We start from the raw sequence: 23820 nt of genomic DNA, 5'->3' as shown, positions 1-23820 counted from the left end.
GAAGGACGAAATGATTCTTATCCCAGGAAATGGAAATGGTTAAGAATCCGTAAACAAAGCTTGGGCATCAGTGAAAAGGTCAGGTGAAGAACTCCAGCCCAACAACTCAGACCCTTGTTTATATACCTGTTGCAGCCTCCCTGAGCCCGAACTCTCCCACCACGCCTACCCCTCGTCTCCCTGTCCTTCAGTCCTTGTTAAAGACCTGCACACACATTCCTGAGCCATCAGAAACCTGTGGCTTCACTGTGGAACTAAAGAAGTTGAAAGATGTACAGGGAAATTCCCTTGTGCAACAACTCCTAGCCTCTCTTCAACCTGCCTCCTCTGCGAGGGCAACCTACAAAACCAGAGGTTCAGCCACTGCCTTGAACGTTATGAATATTAATTCCTATCGCATAAGCCAAAGCTGGTGGAAGATCTCTGGTTCCTCTGTTTCCTGGGAGGACAACATGTAAAGTATTAATACAGTCAGTCCATCATGAGAAGCACAACTCATTAAAAATACATAGAAATTCATGAAAAGTCTTCCACTGTTTATTTCATGAAGTGAAAACATTTATTCCAACCAGATCAAAGGAGTGGGGGAAGCATGTTTTCTATAGCTCCAATTTCACACACCCTAGTATGAAATGAATCAATAGTAGCTAGGAGGAGCGAAATCAAAGATTTCCTTTTCAACAGTAATAAATTCAGTCAAGCCCTATTTGGTATGGCACTTGACATGGCTTGTAAAATCTGAAATTACTAAATTATGTATTTCAATAGTAATCCCTTACAAAATTAATAGGAAGTGCTAAATTAGGACGAATGGCCTCCAATGGGATCCAGATGCTTAACCCTAGACTAGGTAGAAAGTGTGAAAAATTAAGAACTGTACTGATTTTTTTTTTCCCCTGAGTTTCGTGAAGGAGCCAGTTCTTCAAGCATGGAATGTAAACACTTGGGAAGGTAGCCTAAGAGAAGCATGTGTTATGTAGCAGCCTGAGTCCCAGCTGTGTTTATACTAGGATTCCAAAATATCTGAGCCTGGAAAGAGAAGTGGTAGTGTGAGGAGGGACAGAGGAGCCTGCTGGGAGACACTGAACCCCAGGGCAAAGAAAAGCTCGTTCAAGACACATGGGGAAGGGGGTGCTTGTTGATAGAGTGCTTGTCATTCAGCTTACCTTGTAACCCCCTTCCCAGACTCACATCTGATTCCCATGGGGATAGAGAAAAACCCAGAAATATGCCCACATTATTGGTCCCCTTTGCAGTGATGGCTACGTTGATGGTGATGGCAACAATAAGACAGCAGTGGCCTTGGCAACGTCAGGGTCAACAGCACCACGCTCCACCTTGGAGACTGGTGTATCCACAAAGACATGGAGCCCATGGGACACCTGTAGCACCGCTGCTGCCCTTGCCACTGGTGGGAGTGACTAAAGCCACGTTACGGGGACCCAGTGTAAGAAGAAGAAAATAATAGAGCTCTGTTGTGACCAAGAGAACTAGTTCTCAGAGTACTGGTTATGGTTAGCTGAAGAGTCAGCTAAGGATTCTCATGTCCTAATTTCCAGAACCTGGGAATATGTTACCTTGCGTGGCAAAAGGGAATTTGTAGATGTGGCTTAGTAAAGGATCTTGAGAAGGGAGGTTTCTCCTGGATAATTTAGGTGGGCCTCCTGTAATTACAAGGGTGCTTATATGGGGAAGGCAGAAGAATTGGAATTAGAGGAGATTTGCCACCAGAAGCAGAGGTCAGAGAAAGATTTGAAGGTGCTGTACTGCTGGCTTTGAAGACGGGGAATGGGACCCCCAAGTCCAGGAAAGCAAATGGCCTTTAGAAGCCAGGGAAAGACAAGGAAACAGGTTCACCCTTAAAGCCTCTGGAGGGAGCCTGGCTCTGCTGACCCGTTTTAGACTTCTGACCTCCAGAGCTGTAAGATAATAAATGTATGTGGTTTTCAGCCACTAAGTGTGTGATAATTTGTTACAGCTGCAATAGGAAAATAATACACTAGTGATACACCCCCCTGAGAGCCTTCAGAATCATTTGTGAGAACCAGGAGGTTCAAATTCCCATGGAACAAACAGAAGGTCTAGGAGCCATTCTTATTCATGGTGTGTGTGAGTAGGAGGATGCGGGTTAGAGCAGGGTAGAGCAGGTCCATGGTCTGCTTTTACCCTCCATGTCTCTCCTAGGCAGGACACTTTCTCTTAAATTTCACCTTGGATCTTCATTCAAATCATCAGCATCTTTATTCTGCAACACTTGAAAGATTTCAAACCAAAACATGTGTTACTTTGCTCCTCCCCGTTTTCTTCCAGAATTTCTGAGAGGCAAGTCAGGCCACAATCCCCTCCGAGTACCACATCTACTTGTAAATGAGTTCCCAAGTCACTTCAAACCCTGAGAACAAATCCCATCCTTGTCTTTTGGATACTAATAATGTAGCATTTCTCAGTCATTTGCTCTAAATTTCAATTCAACCCTAAAAAGCATTCTGCTAAAAGACATTCTGGAAATGTCTTCAGAAATTGGCCCTATGACTACAAAAGAAATCCAGCCCACCCACCTAGGGTTCAAGATTCTCTTTCCAGCCAGGTCACCATTAAAGATGGAGGACTATTTTTCAGGGCCCAGAAAGTATTTGAATTGGCTGTATTCATCCAGTACATTCTGCCAAATGAATCAGTTGTTTCTTCCCCAAAATCAAATGCATCCTAGATCTGAAAAATATATACAGCCTTCCTATTAATAATCATTGCAGTACATTTTACTTATATCCAATTCTACTGTCTCTGATAAAAATAGAGATCAGGGAACACAGAAAGGATAGTAAATAACAAATTATTTTTAAACTTTATTTTATCTATGATATAATGTCTCAATCCCTACACAAGACCTATGAACAAGAAGGAAAAAAATAATGAATTTTTTCAAATTCCTTTTATTATTTTCCCTTACCACTTTTTGGCAGATTTGTCAGAGAATATAAAAAGAAATAATCGTAAGAGAAAAGCAAAATAAACCATTGACCATGATGTTCAAAGGCTGGGCACAACCTGCTCCATGAACCATTCCAGCTGAACTTGTCCTCTGAACAAGTTATACAACGTTGGGCAAGTCACAAACTTTCTGGACTTCTATCTCTTCAGCATTCCTCTGTAGGACTTCCACGCTCACTTTAATATTAATATCTGCCAGTTAAATTATTTAACATTTATCCTTCACATTTTTAAGTGTAAATTGGAGGCAAGGAAATGCTCCCCATTTACATGAGAGGGTCAAGTGTTCCACTAGGGAGGCAAATATTGAAGTTTGAAAAGCATAGGCCTGTAGACTTGTTACCACCCTGGGCCATCTCTACCACCACAGGTACCCGTTTGCTATACATTCCTATCTTCATTGTTTGGGTTTGGTTCTTTTCATTTTTTCATCTCCTATTTCCTTCACCATTTGGAAGTGCCCTCTTCCTCCAATTTTCCCACCTTTTAAGCTTATGTCCACCTCCTCCAGAAAGCCTTCCCTGACCACAGATGTCCAAAGAAATCCTTCTCTGTGTCAAATTTATGGTTCTCACCCTATGTAGCATTCAGTGGAATATAATTATATCTTCCATATGATATCTTTTATTATTACTTAACATTTGTATTATTTTTCTTGTTCTTTATGTCTCTGATCTTCCAACTATATCATAAACTTCCTAGAGATCAGAGGTCATGGAAACTACTGTTTCATATCCCCACAGCCTCTAGATCTGCACTTGGCACATGAGGAACATTCATTTATTCATTATTTATCCATCCAACATGTACTTGTTAAATTATGGGCCAATTCTTAATTATTGAGGGAATGAGAAGCAAAATGACTCAATCTAAAAATGGAATAATTCCATTTTCAATAACTCAGAATTGACCCTTCTCATTTCAGATTTGCTGTTTCTTAACATTAGAGGGAAATTTTTCCATTGGCAAATATAAACTGCAAATATTCTAAATTGGCTTCAAACATATAATGGCTGTGCATGTTCTTGTCATTACCATTGACACAAAGTGCTACAGGTTAATTAAGTGCCTACAAGAACAGGTATTGTAGACTTACAAACTGCAGAAATTACCAAGACTATCAGAGTAAAAATAACACTCCCTACAAGTGTTCAATTGCTAATCTACACGTTAAATGGCAACATACTTGCTTTTATTTAATCACATTATATCTTTATGGAATATAGGTGTGTGCTTGCTCTGTTCCTTCAGGGGCAATAAAGTGGAGGCCTTTGCTCCACCTTGTAATCAGAATTAATGGCTACCTGCCATTCTTCCCATAAATCTCAAGTTTCAAGCATTGTAACTGAGCACATGAAAATCGTATTAAATCCAGAGTTACCATTAAAATTGTTAAGCCAGATGCTATTTTAATACATATCAAAGTGGATTACGTTCATTAAATAAATTGTGTGCCTAAGGATGGAAGTCCCCAAATAGTCTTAAGGTTCATTCCCATTTTTTCCACATAGACTACATAAAACAGGCTCTATATCACATGTAAACACATTTACTTCATTTTATACACCGCTGCCTTTTGTTAATTCCCCCACGTAGAATAATTTCACTTTAGATCATAACTAATGGGAAGGGTTCTGAGTGGTAAGTGTAATTGTAGAACCTTGATCAAACGCCACCTGGTGGTCAGATAAATATTTTTTCTACCACAAAGCTTGGCTGAGAAGGCTGTCAAACTGTGTTATTGGTAATTACTAAAAATAAATCATTACAATCAATAATACTTTATTAATGCTTAATCTGGTGGAATATTGAGCAACCAGAGGATATCGGTTGATATTGGTTCAAATCTCAGCTCTCGCTTTTTGGTTACGCATTTCTTTACCTTATTCTCTGGGCCTGTTCTCTCATCCTCATCCTAATTTGAAGTTAATTTATAGAATAAGTGAAAATGAGACATAAAAGGAATAAAATAGTGGCTTGCACATAATATGTATCAAGAAGTGGTACCGGGGCGCCTGGGTGGCTCAGTGGGTTAAAGCCTCTGCCTTCAGCTCAGGTCATGATCCCAGAGTCCTGGGATGGAGCCCCACATTGGGGCTCTCTGCTCAGCAGGGAGCCTGCTTCCTCCGCTCTCTCTCTCTCTCTGCCTGCCTCTCTGCCTACTTGTGATCTCTGTCAAATAAATAAATAAAATCTTAAAAAAAAAAAAAAAGAAGTGGTACCAACAGTTGCTATTATTACATTTTATCAACAATACCTGCTTGTATTGAATGCCAATTATTATTATTATTGTTATTATTATATGCCAAAAGCATATGTTCTTTGCCTACATTACCTCAGTTAATTCTCACAAGAACCCTATCAAGTTGGTATTATTATCTATCAGTTTAAAAATTAGGAAGCTGGGGACACCTGGCTGGTTCTGTTGGAAGAACTTGTGACTCAATCTCAGAGTCATGAGTTCCAAGCCCCACACTGGACATAGAGATTGCTTACATAAATACATACATACATCTTTTTAAAAATAAAGTAAAATACATTAGGAAGCTAACAATAATAAAGTTAAATGATTGGTTCAGGATCACATAGTAGGTAACAGCCAGGATTCAATCTTGACTGAGGGATGCCAAGGCCATGATCTTTAGCACTATGCTATATTGCTATTGTTATCATGAATAATGATTATGATGGTAAAAAGTATTTCATGGGATTCTAATAAAAATATCCTTCCCTTGCACAAAGGTCATTTGAAATTGCACGAGAACATTTCTGTGTTTTTCTCCCAGTATATATAAAAGGCCTGAGGAAATGCTACCTTTGCTGTTTTATATAGAGGACACCAACTCTATTTCTCTGACAAACATTCTTACCTCCCAATATTTCCTCCCATGGGGATAGCTGAGATGTCTCATACACTTTTCTATTAGAATTTTTTCAGAAATAGAATTCCTTTAGGTAAGCATTTGTTTTCAAGCCAGGAACAACCCAGAGGGGCTCAAAATTCTACACACTATTTGCAACCTTGTTATTAAGATAAAAATACAGTAAGATAAAAATTTTAAGGCTATTATATATAACATTTTATTACAAAAAATAATATATGTCCATTGTTATAATTTTAGGAAACTGTAAATAATCAAAAAGAAAAGACCATAATCATGCCACTCATTTATTAGGGAGCACTGTTAATATTCATGCCATATGTCCCTTAGTCCTTCTTTTCTCTGTGCAAATACATTTTTAAAATGGAATCACACTATACGCCCTGTTTTAGACCTAACTTTTCATTTACTACCAATTGATAATGACTTGCTCTGCCATGTCTGGCTGCCTACCTGCCTCCATCTTTCCAGTCCAGAAAACATTGTTATTCAGATGACTTAAAAGCCCCTTAAGCATTTTAAATTAGAAACTGAATAATTCTGTAGGTGGAGGCACAGACTGAAAACCTGAAACCCAAACTTAACTTTGCTATAAACAACTTTCTTCCTTTTGTTTAAAACATACCTTTATTCCATCAAACATTTATTCATTTAATGAAAACATAAATTGGATACCAGCTGTGAAGAAGGTTCTGTGCCAGGCACTTGGGGCGGGGGGCAGCATGAATCAGATACATTGTTGTAGCATGTTTTGGGAAACAAGATGCTATACCATGGACTTCATGCATATCAAAGAAGTACTTTCTGGGGGGAGGCTAAGATATAAAAGTTTCAGGTCTCCAGAGGCAAGGGTAGACAACTGTCCCCCGTATCTGTTGCGTTCTCCAGTTTTCATGGAGACTGGAGAGCTTCCTAGAGGAAAAGTTGAAAACTGCAAGTGGGGTTTTGAAATACATAAACATGTGGGAACCAAGAAGTAGGGCAGGGAAATCCCATAGTGTCCTATTGAAAAGGGTTTAATTTCAGGGCTTCTGAAAGCAAATCATTTTAAAGGAAGCCAGACTCTACTACAGGGCAAACATGGGGGAGGGGCAGACAGGCTGCTTCCAAGGTACAGAAAGGGCAAAATAGTGTCTCTTGAACCTGCCCTCATGGCCCATTGGGTGTGTGAGGGTACCTCTGAGTGTGTGAGACTTCCCAGCTCTTGTCAGACTTTGCAGCAATCAGGGCCCAGCAACTTCTGGCCAGACCATCTAATAGTGTATGACGCTGCAGGGAGATAGAATGTAGCCCTATGCTCAGCAGGGTGAGAGCCATCACAGCACTGAGCAAATGGACAGCCCTAACAGCTGGGGTCCTTGATAAACATCTGCGGTGGTGGCAGTCCCTAGCTCAGAGTGGCAAATCAGGGGCAGCCATTGGATGAGTAAATGTAGGACACAGTCCTGGGGACATAGAAGAGTACAGGTAGACAGAGAGCCTACTGGCATTCAGGTAGAGGCTAATGAGCTTGTTCACGCATTGCAAATGCAAATGCCTATGGCCAAACTAGTATCCCAAATGGGCAATGTGGACGGACTATTGCCTGAGGGGAACTGGCCCATGCCTGTCTTGTCCAGCAAGGGCCACTGCTCTTCAGCCTCAGCTGATGGAGGCTGTTCCAGCCCATAGGAAATGCTGGCCTTATCAGCAACAAGGACAGGTAGCAGGAACTTGGACATGGCTGAAATGAGAGAAGTGTTTACATGGAAACAATCTAGCCAGACCAAAGGACCACAATCAACCACCACAATAACCGAAAGTCATAGCCAAGGAAATGCGGTGAAGCACCAATTTTCAGTAAGAGGCAAGAAACAGCCAATTGGCTCAGCTGCTTGCTGTGTTGAGATATTCATCAGTGTCTCTTCCAAACCTTATTATTGTCTTGTGACCATGGCAGAAGGGTCACAAGCCATGAGACCTTCGTGGGCTCAATGAAAAGTGAAACTAGAGAGTAATGGTATCACTCTTGGTTTTTCAGAACAAAAGACAGAGCAAGTAGCCAGTGGGGAAGGTAAGGGAAGGTGATGGGCACTGGAGCAGTTGTGAGGAACAATTGAAGCCACGCCCACCAGTGAAAAAATGAGGGCGGCCTTGAGGCAAACTATAGGCCACATGTGACATTTACCTTCATATGGTATAAAATAAGGGAATAACTAAACACCCACATTCAAGAAATCTTGAATTTGGAGTTCCAAATTCCAAGCTTTTAAGTCACTGATTAATATCTTAAGTTTAGTATCTCCATCTATAAATATGTAATGGGATATTGGCTTCAGTCCCCGCCAAGAGCTTAGTGACATATGCTTTTCCTAATATGCCAGGGGTTACCTATCAAGTTTCTGGGGCTAGGGCATAAGTGATGAGAAATGGGATGGTCAGCATAGGCCATGATCACAGCACAGAGAGGGCAGCTCATTTTGGGGTCCTGCATCTGGCTAAGCTGAAGAAGGGTAGCAACAAAAATGACAAAGATAGGTATGACCTTCCAATTAGATCCAGAGGTTTGGATAACTTGGAACATACTTTTATAGCTAATGTCATTGGAAATTATCCAAACTGTCCTGGAATTCAATTTAGTAAATCATGAATACCTCCCCTAGTATTCAGCAGTACAGCCCTCATGGGTTAGTGCAATGGTCAGCAGCGCAGCAGGGTGGGGACAATGGGACAGAGATCATAGCAGGGCATTCTACTTCTTTTGTCCACACCACCATGTTCTATTTTTCTGTCATGTAATCCAATTTTGCTCTCCCAGGTTTTTGAATCCTAACAAAATGATTGTTTTCTAGAAGAATAAACAAACCTATGACCATTTCAATGGTTAAAAGGCACACTGAAGGGGTGCCTGGGTAGCTCAGTGGGTTAAGCCTCTGTCTTCCGCTCAGGTCATGATCTCAGGGTCCTGATCGAGCCCCGCATCGAGCTCTCTGCTCAAAGGGAAACCTGCTTCCCCCTCTCTCTCTGCCTGCCTCTCTGCCTACTTGTGATCTCTGTTTGTCAAATAAATAAATAAAATCTTAAAAAAAAAAAAAAAAAAGGCACACTGAACCTTATAGCAACTCCAGGAACATAAATCTCAAAGGGATATGGGGTCATGAACCAGACCTAACCACATTGACCATAGAGAATGCCAATCAGTTAAGACATTAGGCAAATAAACCTCTAATTAACATCAATTGTAAGCAATAAAGTGGTATGTCAGGAAGATATCTCCATAGAGATCATGGCGTGATGACCTCATGTGGTTCAGATTTAGTTAGCATTCCCATTTCTAAGCATGCATCTGATGTTAAAAAGTATCATATATCATAGCAATGATCAGCCCATTGGCCTAGTAATTTTCCCCCAAGGAATTCATCTTGAGAAAATGACCCAGATGGAAGAAAAAGTAACATGCAGGAAAATGTTCTTTGAAAACGATAGAATGGATAAATAAATTCTAACACATCCACTCAAATGATCATTAGAATTTTATAGTATGGAAAATGCTTGTGATATAATGCCAGTCTTAAAAAAGAAAGATCGGGGCACCTGGGTGGCTCAGAGGGTTAAAGCCTCTGCCTTCGGCTCAGGTCATGATCCCAGGTCCTGGAATCGAGGCCCGCATCGGGCTCTCTGCTCAGCAGGGAGCCTGCTTCCTCCTCTCTCTCTGCCTGTCTTTCTGCTTACTTGTGATCTCTGTCTGTCAAATAAATAAATAAAATCTTTTAAAAAATAATAAATAAATAAATATTAAAAAGAAAGATTAGGAGCACGTGGGTGGCTCAGTTGGTTAAGTGTCTGACTCTGAATTTTGGCTCAGGTCATGATCTCAAGTTCATGAGTTCAAGCCCCTTAATCGGCTCCAAATCAGGCTCCAAGTCAGGCTCCGAGCTCAGCAGGGAGTCTGCTTCTCCCCCACCCCCTGCTCTCTCTCTCTCTCTCTCTCTCTCTAAAACAAATAAGTCTTTTTTAAAAAGAAGATTAACCACATGTACACTAAAACTGCAACATGCAAAAGACATCCAGGAGAATGAAGATGGGAATATGCAAAAATAATAATGAGGTATATTTCCACCTTTTTAAGAATGTTTCTACATTAATAACATTGTAAAAAGTAGGAGGAAAGATAACAAATGGCTGAACACACTGTCCTGAACCTAAGTCAATGATTAAGGACTTCAAATCACAATGTAGTGATCTATTTTTTAAACTTTTCTGATTTTTCTATGATACTGCATAAATATTTGACACTAGACCTCTCTTTCTTTTGCCAATCAGAAAAGAAAGTAATGATTTTGTGCTTTCAATCATGAAGTAATAGTGAAAATGCAACATCACACAGTAGTTAAGAGCTCAGGAACTGGGTTGTAACAGCCTGAATCCTGGCTAGTCACTCTGAACAAGGGCTCAATTTATCTTAGGCTTTGCGTTCGTTACATGTGAGGTGGAAATAATTTATAACACCTACCACATGAGATTGTTATGAGGAGTAAGTCAAACAGTGCATATGAAGTATTCTACACAGTGCCTGAAAAATAATAAGAGTTAATAAAATTAACTGCTATGATGTTGATTGATAATGATGAAGAGATTGAAATGCGTATAAAGAGGACCAAGGAGGGAGAAGTCATTCCTCTGAGATGCAGTTGCCCAGGGCGCCTGGGTGGCTCAGTTGGTTAGGCAACTGCCTTCGGCTCAGGTCATGATCCTGGAGTCCTGGGATGGAGTGCCCCATTGGGCTCCCTGCTCAGTGGGGAGTCTGCTTCTCCCTCTGACCTCTTCCCTTTCAGGCTCTCTTAACTCTCATTCTCTCTCTCTCTCTCCCTCAAATAAATAAAATCTTTAAAAAAAAAAAAATACAGTTGCCCAAAGAATGAAAACGAAGAAGCATGTTTTCAAGTCTATAAATGAGTGTCTTATCCCAGATGATATTTAAATCTTAGAGCATTAGAGCAGGTCATGGTCATCATGTCTCAGTGGGTGTCCCACCACCTCAGACCCCCTTGCAGATTTTGATGATGTGTTTCAAATTAAATATATGCCTAATCTTTTTTTTTATATGCCTAATCTTTGACATAGCAGCTTCCCTCCTAGTTATACATCTTAGTGAGAAACTGTCCTCCATTATATCAGAAAGACATGAACCAGAGTGTTCATAGAAGCATTGTTTGATAACCAAAAATTAAAAACAACCTACATGTCAACAAAAGGAGACTTCACAGTGTGCTTAAACCACTACATTGCAGTGAAAACTAATGAATTAGAGCTACTTTTGTCAATATGGATAAATATCACATATAAAAATTTGAAGGGGAAAGCAAGTTGCAGATAGATATAAATATTACAATACCATTTATATTAAGTTAATAATGTACAAAAATAATACCATTTTGATTATGGATATGGACATGCCATATTGCTTATGGTATACACATTATGTAGTAAATTATAAAAATATGCTTAGGAATGGAGAAATCTAAATGTTACATGGTGACCCCCACTGGAGTAAGAACAGAAGAAAGAGGAGCACACAAGGGCTTCAGTCGTATCTGTGATGTGGTATCTCATCATAAGAAAAGAAATCTGAAGTAAGTATCATAAAATATTAAGATTGACAAAGCTGGTTGGTAGATAGTCATTCTATTATCCGACTATTCTGTATCCCGTTGTGTGCCAAGCATGAGGCAGAGGAAGTGGTCTGTTATGGGTACAGTCAACATGGGGATGTATTTTCTGCCAAAAATTTTAAGACAGGGGCACGTGGGTGGCTCAGTGGGTTAAGCCTTTGCCTTCAGCTCAGGTCATGATCTTAGGGTCCTGGGATGGAGCCCTGTATCAGGTTCTCTGCTCAGCAGGGAGCCTGCTCAGCCCCCGCCCCCACCTGCCTCTCTGCCTCCTTGTGATGCTCTCTCTGTCAAAAAAAGAAAAAAAAAATTAAGACAATACTCAAACATATTAGAAGTTCTGTTTTTTAGTATCTCCTTGAGCTGGCAATTCCCACATAAGCAGTGATAAAATACTCCTCCTAGGTAAGCAAACAGCTCCCACCACCCCTGCTTGGAGAGCTGCTTGCTATAACCTTGAAATATTTCCAAATCTGTACATATTCACCCATTAACATAAATATTCTTTATCAACAGTAGTGTACAATGATATCCATAATGATCATCTTGAAGTATTTTAAGATCTCAAATGATCAAAGAAAGTAAGTCTACTGAATAAGTCAGAGAAAAAATGTATTTAGAAGATTTTCCCAGCAATTATGGTTAACATTAAAAGCATCTTCAGTTCACTCAGTCTAACTAGAAATATTTCAATGTACCAGAAAACTTTAATCATTCTAGTAAATCATGCAATGAATATAATAATGATATAGAGTAAGATCATATATTACATTAGCATTAGACTGCAGAGACAACATGAATGGCAAAATTAATGAACCTTTGGAGAAAAACACTTAAATTGCCCTTATATACAGTAAGCATGGCTTCATGAATATAATCCTGTATTCGTGTTTATTCTTACACTCACTCAAGTTTAAGACTCTGGAACAATGGCAATGTCTGGATATCTGGGCCTGCAAACCAATTTGCCAGAAAGGTAACCATCAAACCCAATCGAGGAGAAAAGGTATGAGTGGACGATGGTGCAGAGCTTCAGATGTTAGCATCCATCCCAACTCCTGGAGAGCTTGTTAAGGCCAGATTCCTACACTCCCCCACCATCAGTTCTAATTCAGTGTGTCTGAGAATTTACATTTCAAATAAGCTCTCAGGGGATGCTCACGTGCCTGTCTGCAGATGACATTTTGAGAAGAGTTTTAAAGAATTTTGTCAATCCCTTTGACTCTTGCCCTACAAGTTGCCTTTAAAACTTAATCCTGGTATAATATTAAGTTCTAAAGATGAACTATAAAAAAATAAAAAATAAAAAATAAAGATGAACTATAAAGTAAGTGCCCAGAAAATGCCAAGTCACAGCAGGACCACTATCATAGACTGGGCAATAGAATTCAATCATGTAATATGCAATAACATATAAAACATTTATTATACTACCCTAAAGAGTTATATAGAAGTCCCTGTCTTTCAGCAAGCTCAGGAATGCTTCTTGTGTCTTCTTTATATCAGATATATGAGAACTATAAAAATGTATTTGATTAAGAAGGAATTTACAAAAATGAATGATTTCTAATTCAATGACTTGTGACTGCTTATACCATGAAGCTAACTGTTGTGCTTTTTCTTAGCTCGTGCAATTGAGTGGCTTAAGGGAAAAATTTAATGATGTCATTACATTTGATAAGAAGCAAACAGTTAAGGTTTGCATTTGATAGGATAGATGCAAAAAGGCACTTTATTATCAATATATCAAAATAATTGTCATTAAAATGGAAGAGAAACTTACTTCAGGAAAGCAGGAACATTTTGATCTTAAAACACCAAGGTAGTGTTTGTCCATTATCTAGTAAAAGATACTAGAATTCCATTGCCAAATCAGTGGCTTTTCTCTAAAAACCAGTGCTATAATTACAACCTTAAAAATATACATTGTATATTCCATTAATTATGACACTCAAGCTTGTGTGTGGGTAAGAAAATGTTATTTGGCAGCAAGAGGCCACTTTCTGAAATGTTAATTTAAAATCTAAAAGCTCAAGAAACTAATTTAGACGAAATATACTGAGAGCCTCTGAAAGAAATAATAAATTGCCTTAAAGGGAAGTGTCTGTTACTGTGGTATTTAACTTTTGACCCATTCTGAATGTAGGGTACCTTCCTGAAGTCCAAGGAGAGCTTTCCTCAAAATGTTTTCTGGAAATTTCATTTAAAGGTCTTGAATCTTTTTAACTTCAAGATTGTTAAAAAAAAAAAAAAAAAAAAAAAGACCAGAGGCCCAGAATGGCACCACTTAGACCAAGTCACCAAGTAGCGGCTTAATACCTAATTGCAGTTTTGACCTCCCCTAGATATGCCGTCTCAACCCTTCAATCAGGAATTTTCTGAACAATTCCAATGAGGTAATCTGTCACATGGTCCTTCCATCCCCCCAAAAAGATGAGGAAATGCACCAATAAGGCCCCCTGCCCTTCTACCTAAGGCAAGGGGATCTTGCCTGGAACAATTCTTTCCTTTCTTTTGCTAAAAACGTTCTTGCTCCACCCTCCTTCGTAAAAAAAAAATCTTCCATTTGGTACAACTTCTCAGAGGTCCCCTCAGTTTGCTCAATGGGAATGCAAAGTCATGAATCATTTACTAAAGCCAAATTAGATCTTTAAGTGTATTCAATTGGATTTTGTTTTTTAATAAATCAGGCAGCAGTGGTGGGACTCAAAGCATTCAGAGACAATGAGAAACACAATGATGGCACCCTGGAAACCCTTTTGGAGTTCACTGCCTTTCTCACTATCTCCAAAGGCTGCTGGTAAGTGCCTCTAGGTTTGAGTTTTGCTCTTTTTGCATACAAACTACAGACCTAATTTGTTTTCCAGTCCAAGGTTAATCGGTCAGCCTGAGTGGTCAGGGGGCTCTAACAGAATACCCGTTCTTGGCCCTTGGTTCAGCCCACAATCCACACTGGAATCCCTTCCTAGTTTCAGTCTGCAGTCCCCATTTACTAGGGTATGCTGGTTTAGTCCTTTCCCCATTTCCAGAATGTACTCTCTATTCATGGAGTCTGCCAATTTAGTCAACACTGGGAATTACTGGTGGCCTTTTCTTGGCCAGTCCACAGTGACATGTGTTGGTTACTGCTGGTGTGTCAAGGTGCATATGTTTGTCTTTTGTGTAAAAGACTTAGTTAGTGGGATTCTTAAATTCTAAAGATTAAGCACTCTACCTTACAGTAGACTTGCTTATTTTATTTCTAAGAACTATGGTCCTGGAAACAATAAAAATCTACACACTTTTTTCATGGCCTAAAGAATTTGGCTCAATCTGGTTGCTGAAGGCGGTAAGACCAAGGTAACTTCTGTTACTCTCCTCTGTCGACCTTTGAGTCACTCCATTCATCCTCTGTCTAAATTGTTTTTCTGCTCTGAAAAGATGACCCAAACATAAATAGAAGTCCACTGAGTTCATGCTCTTACAGACACCTCCATATCTACCTTCAAAGGAGGGACCCCCATCTGGGCTCCTTCCAGAGTTGACGACACTCAGGGATTTTCTGGTAAACTGCTTCATTATTCCTTTAAACTTCTATTATTCTATAGAAGGGAACTCTGATAGATACCAGAACCACCGGTGGAAATCCTGGTAAAACTGACAGAAGCCAGAGTAGGGTAATTCTTACCAATATCAGTTTTTCTGAATCTCTGTCTGCAGTGCCCAGTCAAGAGAGGAAAATAAAATTTCACATTGTCCTTTGTTTTCCAAATCTAAATCCATCATTCACGGATCCTTTTCCTCCCAGGGATAGCTTTTGCCTTCTTGTTTGTCTCATTTTGCATTAACAGGGTTTGATTTCCACCTACCCAAGAGCCTACCTAGGATGTGCAGGTTGTTGGTTCCTTGTTTTAATATCTTTGGGAGTGACTGGATCTTGGGAAGAGTGTGTCTTGTTCACCTAACACCCAAGGGTAGTTATTTAATACTGTCAGAAAAATTTGCTGTTTGTCCTGGCAGGAAACGGACAAGATTTTTTTTTAAATCTCTGTAGTCAAAGTTGGCCAGATTATAAGCTGATATTCAGAAACTGATCATTGTTTTTAAGGCTTTCACCTCTAAATTAAAATTAGAGCTAGGTACCAGAGGGAAAAAAGCAGGTCGAGGATGGCGTGGTTGGATGGGTAAATCAACCTATGACGTCATTGAAGTTGCAGCCATTCCTCAAGAGACTACAGGCAACTGTCCTTATCTTACAAATCTTTGCAAAACTAGAAATACAGCCAGCCTCTGAAAGGATTCAACATCTTCCAACCTATCCTTTCCATTGGTCCCCAAACCTCCTCCATTTATCTCAAAGGTCTTATAAATACTCTCTGGGAACTTTTGCCTAGATCATCCTCTATTCCTAAGACTGAAGAAAAACAAAAGTTAAAAAAGAAGCTTTTAAAAAAATGCAAATAGCTATAGAGGCACTCTGGCTCAAAATCTAACCAACAGCTTCCATCACATTACTTGTCCAGGATAAATACAAATCTCAAATGTCTTCTCCCCAATATTAGTTTAAAAAAAATAAAAACTTTAGCAATCTGAGCAGGTAACCTTAACTTACCCCATCTGCCAGAAAAAGTTTGTATCCAGCCATTCTTTTATAAATGAGTGATTTCTGCTTTATCATACCCAATCTCATGGGCAAAAATTTTGTAACAATAACTATAAGATTTCTCTATCTCTGTGTTCTTATGTGTCGTAGATGTGTGGTATTTTCTACCTCAGGGTGGTATTATTACCAAAATTAAAAGCTTATTTATTTATTTATTTTTAAAGATTTTATTTATTTATTTGACTGTGAGAGGGAGAGAGAGCACAAGCAGAAGGAGTGGGAGGCAGAAGGAGAGGGAGAAGCAGGCTCCTGGCAGAGCAAGGAGCCTGATGCCAGGCTCGATCCCAGGACCCTGGGATCATCACCTAAACCGAAGGCAGATGCTTTTTTTTTTTTTTTTTAATTTTATTTATTTATTTGACAGAAAGAGGGATCACAAGTAGGCAGAGAAGCAGGCAGAGAGAGGGGGGGAAGCAGGCTTTCCGCTGAGCAGAGAGCCGGATGTGGGGCTCGATCCCAGGACCCTGGGATCATGACCTGAGCCGAAGGCAGAGGCTTTAACCCACTGAGTCACCCAGGTGCCCCCGGAAGGCAGATGCTTAACTGACTAAGCCACCCAAGTACCCCAAGAGAGCTCATTTAATTGGCTTAAAGAAAATTTAGTACTTATATAAATTAAATTCTCAGAAACATAATAGAAACAAACCCAAATAAGTTTCAAGTTCATGGGCTCTAGGATTAATCTTTAATAAATCAAAGCCAATTGAAATTTGTTGGTTTAAGTAAAACAGCCATGTTTTTAGAGTTGTCAGCATCAAATATAATACTTTTATGCTACCTTGGCTTACTGAAAGTCAAATAAGCTCATATTATCTCTGTTACAGAATTTTTCAGAAAGAAAGATAACTTAAAGATGATGGTTAGTTGTTTGATGTCTTGTGAAATTTTCATAACTAATCGAAACATAGTTATCAAGAACAAGAGAATTAAATAGATGCAAGTAAGATAAAAGTTTACAAATAAACTTTTCAGCAATATTCATGTCTACATAAATAGTTTCCCCAAATCTTTTTTGGTAACTAAAAACCTTAGAGTTTTGCTAAATTAAATTACATAATGACTAGTCATTGAATATCTAGATCCTTCCCAAAAAAGATAAAATACTGAAACATAAATTACTGAACAGAAGTTTTCTACTTTTGGCTTCTTATTACAGAGAAGTAAAAAAATGCTTGGATGTGTTAGTTCTCTACTGGAAAATTTTAAAAGGCATATGCTTCTAGAAATCATGAAATGTACTCATAAATGGGCAAATTTAAAGAATACAGGTGTATCAGACAGTTCATAATTATTTACTTCTTAGTTTTCACTAGAAAGTAAAGTTCCTAAGGGTAAGAAGACTAATTAATATACGTAATTAAAATCACTAGAAATAATAAGAGAAACATCTATGTATGCCAGGAAAGTAGGATGTGTTTTCAGTAAGAGAAGGTATGAGAAAACAGATGCATTTTTTTGTTGAGGGAAAGAAAAATTTGATCCTAAAGTGAGGCTGGTTGTTTAAAGGGGTAAAATGTAGGGGGTTCCTGAGTATGTTGAGCAGCTGACTCTTGATTTCCATTCAGGTCATGATCTTGGGGTCATGGTATCATATGGAGCCCAGTTGGGCTCCCCACACGGTGGGGGTCTGCTTGTCTCCCTCTGCCCCTCCCCCTGCTCATGTGTGCGAGCACTCTCTCTTTCCAAAATAAATAAATAAATCTTAAAGAAAAAAAAAAGAGAGAGGAAAAACATAGGACAAAATCAGAATGTGGGAAAGAAAGTTGTAAAAGGTTTGTGGCAAGGAATCTTTGAAAAGGAATTTTGATGTGTGGTCAAGCTGGCTAAGATTAAAATGAATTTATTTAAGAATGAGTTCTAATATAAAAAGTAAGCTGGTAGAAAATTAGAATTTGGTTTTCTCTCTGTTAAAAGGACAAAGTTTCACAGACTTTTGGTTTGCTTTTGATAAGATTGTGAAAGCTTTTTTACCTTTTAAGTATTAAATTTCATAATGATCTGTGATATTATTTAGGCAAGTGCTTTAAAACCTTTTTCTTGTATTTTTTTTACAAACTTCCCAAAATCAAATTGTAAATGAGACCTTTTTGATCTGGAATATTTCATGGGATTTGTTAACTAATGAGGCTTATTTGATATGGAAATTATGTGGGAAATATTGTCAAATAAGTAATAACTAAGCTTTCTTTGTACTGTAAGATTGTGGCACTTGTGGATGAAGTTCACTCTGCTTCTGCAAAAAAAAAAAAAAAAAAAGGCCTTTCACTGTCAGACTTTCACCATCCTGATTTCCTCCCAACATGACAACAGTCTACTCCTGCATCGTAAATTAAGGTAGGTAAACAACAGGACTGTCATACGGGACTTCTTATATCAAAATTCTAGTCAATGTTATTTCACTATCCTGAAATAACCCTTCTTTTCTCTGTCAAAAAAGTCATTATTTTGATCTTATATATCCTTCAAGTTCCGTTTATATACCAACATCTGCTTTTTAAAAAATACATTCACTTGGGCGTCTGGCTGGCTCATTCAGTAGAGCAGGTAACTCTTGATCTCAGGGTCTTGAGTTTGAACCCCATGTTGGGCATGAAGCCTACTTAAAAGGAATAAATTTTTTAAAATTACAACAACAAAATAGTATATTCACTTATTAATCTAGGAACTCTTTTGTATTAGCCCAAGCAATGTTTGTCTATATATGCTACTTCTACACTAGTAGTTTTGTGGTCTTAAGAGTATGCAAAGCCCTTTCTTTATGTATACTTGACTTTGCTAAAAACGAAAACGTACCGCTCTTTCCTTTCTTTCTTTCTTTCACAGAGAGGGAAGACAAAGTTTAATCAGTACATCCAAGTGATAATAAATTTCAAATTACCATGTGACTTCATTATACCAATTTACTATGCATAATTTAGTCTTCCATAAACAAATGCATGAATAAAGTCAAGTCTTTGTTCTTCCATTTTGTATCAAATATATTCTCTCTGAAATGTGCTGTCAGGATAAAAATGTTTAATGCTAATTTCCTTAAAAAATACTAAATATACTTTCATATGTGGCCACTTTGAAAAGCATATTCTTAATGAAAACCCTTAAAACACCTGGGGGAAATAAAAGAGTACTCAGGGCTATGGGAAACCCAAGATGGCTGCTTGGTTCTTCTACTCCCTGAGCAACTCCATTTGTCTGGTTTTGCATTCCTTTACCCACCACAGGGCATTTAAAGTGACTCAAATTATGAATAGACATTGGTGGAGAGATTTCTATAAAATTACAAAAACAGTCTATAGGCACTTTTGACCTGTCAGGTCCATAATCCTAGAAAAATTATTTTTGTCCCTAGAGGCCTCACATGTCCTCCCTCTGGACCCTTTGAACACCTGCAGCTGGACTTTATTCAATTGCCACTTAATAGGGGTTACCAATATATTCCTGTTTTTGTATGTGTGTTTTCCAGATAGGTTGAAACCTTCCCCTGCCACAGGGCTGATGATGACCTTATGTGGCTAGATGGGAATGCCGAATTCATGAATCATTTAATAAAATCAGTTAGATCTTCAAATTTACTTGGTTGAATTTTTTTTCAATAGGGTTTTCTATATTTATTCCACTTCATGTTTGGTTTTTTGGTCTATCTCAGCAACTTTATAAGGTAAACTGAAATTCTAAATATTAAACTCTACTTACTGGCTGCTCCAATATTTTCCTGACCTTATGTTAGCAAACGCATTCATTCAATAAATATCTACTAGATGTGTACTATATGAAGTGAAGGGCCACAAAGGAAAAAAATAAAAAAGCAGATATAAACTCTAACCTATAGGAAAAAGCAAATTGCCATAAAGGGAGGTTTCCATAACTATGGAATTTAACATATGAATTATTAATGTAGGATGCCTTCCCTATAGTAAAAGAGAAGGTCTAGTTTAGATTTTTCCAAAGTATTCTGAAAATTTCATGGCCAGATGAGTTTTGGAAACACTAACTCTCACTCATAGAGTCCTAAATAATTCTGACATAAGATAGAAAGTGCCAAGAACCATATAAACCAAAAAACATCACTTTTATAGAGTTGACTCATTTGTCTCACCATCCACCAACCAAACCATTCCTAAACTGTGTGGCTTCTACTTATAAGATGTGTCTCAAATCAGCTCATGAAAAGATACCATGCAAAAATTACCAGAGGATTCACAACATATAGTATATGTTCTCTGACCTTAGGAAATTAAGTTACAACTCAGTAACAGAAAGACAACTATAAAAGCTCCAAATGTTCAGAAATTAAGTAACATACTTCTAAATCACCACTGAGTTAAACAAAAAGTTATGAGTGAAATTAGATAATATTTTGATCAGAAGAAAACATGATATATCAAAACTTATAGAATGCAACTAAACACATGCTAAGCAGAAAATTTTTAGCTCTAAACACATTTATGAGAAAAGAAAGAAGGTTGAAAAGCTGTGCTATAACTTCTACATCAAGAAAAAGAATAGCAAAGTAAACCCAAACAAAGTAGAGAAAAGAAAATAAGAAAATCAGAGCAAAACAGTGAAGGAAAAAACAAATATGTAATGAGACAATTAACAAAGACAAAAGTTAGGTCTTTGAGAAGATTAATCAAATTGATAAACTGTTAGCAAGACTGATCAAGTAAAGAAAAAACACAAATTACCAATAAAACGAATGAAAAGGAAAATATCACTATTAAATCTACAAACACTAAGGTGCCTGGCTTACTCCGTTAGAGGAGCATGTGACTCTCAGTCTTGGGGTCATGAGTGCAAGCTCCACACTGGGTATAGAGATTACTTAAATAAATAAATATTTTTAAAAATGTATAAACACTAAAAAGATAGTAAGAAGCTATAATAAACAATTGATGTCAATAATCAAATAATAATTTTATCTGAAAAAATCTGGTAAAACGGACAAATTTCCTGAAAAATACAAGTTACAAGTCAACACAAAAAGAAATTAAAAATCTGAATAGCCCTGTATATACTAAAGAAATTGAACCCATAATTAAAACTCTTCCAACAAAGAAACTGTAAGATTCAAGAGCCTTGCTAGTGAATTGTCCAAATATGGCCAGAGCTCCACAAATTGTGTCACATCCTCTCCCCTCCTTCCACTTTAATGCTCAGATTCTCACCATCATGCTCTGCTTTGAGACCACAAAAACCAATGCCATCATTCCCAATATCCATGTTTATGTTTGTCACCACCTGAAGCCTAAAGTCATGTCATATCGCCCTCATCTCCCCACAGCTCTGCGCATCCCTTAACTGAATTCCATTTCCCACCCTTCTCTGATTTCCAAAAACCTTCAAACATGCCTTCTGGAACCCAGGGCACCATCAACTGAACCACCCATAAACACCCCTTCTCTGAATACTCTCTTCACCTGTTGGTCTAATTGAAACTGGCTCTTTCCTGAGAATACCTTGTTCCTTTTAGCAACCCCCCCCCCCAAATGATGGCTGTTTTCATTTCCCACAGCCCTTGTACCTGAGTCTGGAGTACAGATAGAACACTGACTACAGTGGAGCTTAGATCGTTTCAGTCTATACTGGAGTGTAGACAGTGGAGTGCTGCCTGCTCCTGAGAGCCACTTCTAAAATATTATCCTTTCTTTCTTCCTAAAAAAAAAAAAAGAAGAAGAAAAAAAATCTTGCCTTGGGGTAGCCTGGGTGGCTCAGTCATTAAGCAACTGCCTTCGGCTCAGGTCATGATCTTGGAGTCCTGGGATCAAGCACCATATCGGGCTCCCTGCTAAGCGGGAAGCCTGCTTCTCCCTCTCCCACTCCTCCTGCTTGTGTTCCCTCTCTCACTCTCTCTCTCTCTCTCTGTCTGTCTGTCAAATAAATAAATTAAATCTTTTTAAAAAAAAATCTTGTCTTGAAAATTATGCCCTCAGATTTCACTACCCTCGATTCCTCTTTGTTTAGCCATCACAGACCCCTGGATCTTCCCTCGCATGCCTTGAAGAATATTATTACCTGGCCACTATCAATTTCTCCTATACTATTCTTGACATATTTAATACTTAACAATTTCAATATCTATGTCCTTCCAATCACAAGCTTTTTAATTTCTTAGCTTATACTTCCCAATCTTGTTTTCTACTCTACCTCAATCACACATGCTCAGGACATGCCCTAGACTATGTTTTTATCCATAACTGCACTGTTTCACTTCCCCCCTTAACTAGCTTAGTGCCATGGACCATTATATTAATCACCCTCTATCATACACCCTCAACCATCTTGTCCCTCTTTCCCTCATAGTGTATTAGTCAGAGTTCTCCAGAGAAAAAGAACCAATAGGATATGTAGAGAGGGATATATAAAAAGAGATTTATTATAAGAATTGGCTCATGCAGTTATAGAGGCCAATGAGTCCCAAAATCTACCATCTGCAAATTGAAGAACTATGAAAACTGGTGGTGTAATTCAATTCAAATCCAAACACGTAAGAATCAGGGTGCTGTTGGAGAAGTCCTCATCTGAGTCCAAAAGCCCAAGAACCAGAAGCATTGATGTCTGAGGGTAGGAAAAGATGGATCTCTCAGCTCAAGCAGAAATAGAGTGAATTCAAGCTTTACCTGCCTTCTTGTTCTATTCAGACCTTCAACACATTAGACGAGGCCATTTGTATTGGGATTCATTAATTCATGTGCTATTCTTTTCTGGAAATACCCTCACAGACACAACCAGAAGTATTTTACCAGCTATCTGTGTATCCTTAGACCAGTCAAGCTGACACATAAGATTAACCATCACATTTAGTAAAATCCAACTGTAAATATATCCAACTCACTGTACCCGTAGCTGAACGTAGGTGAAGAACACATAAATATATTGACTAGTCTCCGTTTAAATTGTTGTCTATGGCCGTACCACCCTGAATACACTTGATCCCATCTGATCTCAGAGGGTAAGCAGGGTCAAGCCTGGTTTGTACTTGGATGGGAGACTGCTTGAGAATGCTAAGTGCTATAGGCTGTTAAAAGAAAGAAGAAATTCCTAATACCTAATCTCAAGTAGGCCGGTAGTGCTTCTGGAGAACCCTACTGCACTTCCTACTCAAGTGGTTACACCTTCTCCTCTTTAACTTCCTTCCCTCTCTACATAATCAGTCCATGAACTTGCTACCCATTTCAGTGAGAAACTTTTTTTTTTTAAGATTTTATTTATTTGTTTGACACAGAGAGAGAGAGTACAAGCAGGGAGAGTGGCAGGCAGAGGGAGAAGGAGAAGCAGGCTCCCTGCTGATTAAAGATCCTGATGTGAGGCTCCATCCCAGGACTCTGGGATCAGGATCTGACCTGAAGGGAGTTGCTTAACTGGCTGAGCCACTAAGGTGCCCCTCAGTGAGAAACTTTATTGTGAGAACTGCCATATGATTTCATCACCATATCTCTCCTGACTCTGACTTTCTTCCTGTTACTGCAGAGGGATTAGACATGGTCCTTGCTAGGCAATCCTTAGTTCACAGCTAAAGCTAACTTTTGCACGAGGTCAACTCTCCTTTCACCCACCAAAGGACATCAAATAAGGAAATGTTTCCTCTTGCTTTTACATCAGCAAATGTTTCTTCATTACTAGATCACTCCCATAAATATGCTATAATATTTCCCATTATAAA

The 23820-nt window shown here is 38.5% G+C and overlaps 1 long non-coding RNA gene across 2 annotated transcripts in view; it reads right to left on the bottom strand.

Moving 5' to 3' along the window:
- Window positions 1-23066, bottom strand: part of LOC111158260 — a 36719-nt gene extending 13653 nt beyond the window's left edge. Inside the window, exons 1-2 of one of the 2 annotated variants that reach the window (XR_002641342.1) lie at window positions 22998-23066; window positions 22778-22861 (exon numbers count right to left, since the gene is read on the bottom strand). This is a non-coding gene — a long non-coding RNA (uncharacterized LOC111158260). The remainder of the gene's footprint in view (window positions 1-22777; window positions 22862-22997) is intronic. The other variant, XR_002641343.1, reaches the window with a different exon arrangement.
- Window positions 23067-23820: the final 754 nt, after the last annotated feature.

The sequence above is a fragment of the Enhydra lutris genome, unplaced genomic scaffold (assembly GCF_002288905.1).
Source record: "Enhydra lutris kenyoni isolate GAN:26980312 unplaced genomic scaffold, ASM228890v2 scaffoldscaffold4, whole genome shotgun sequence".
NCBI lineage: Eukaryota > Metazoa > Chordata > Mammalia > Carnivora > Mustelidae > Enhydra > Enhydra lutris.
Note: the sequence above shows the minus strand (reverse complement) of the source record. Positions and strands in the feature narration are given on the sequence as shown.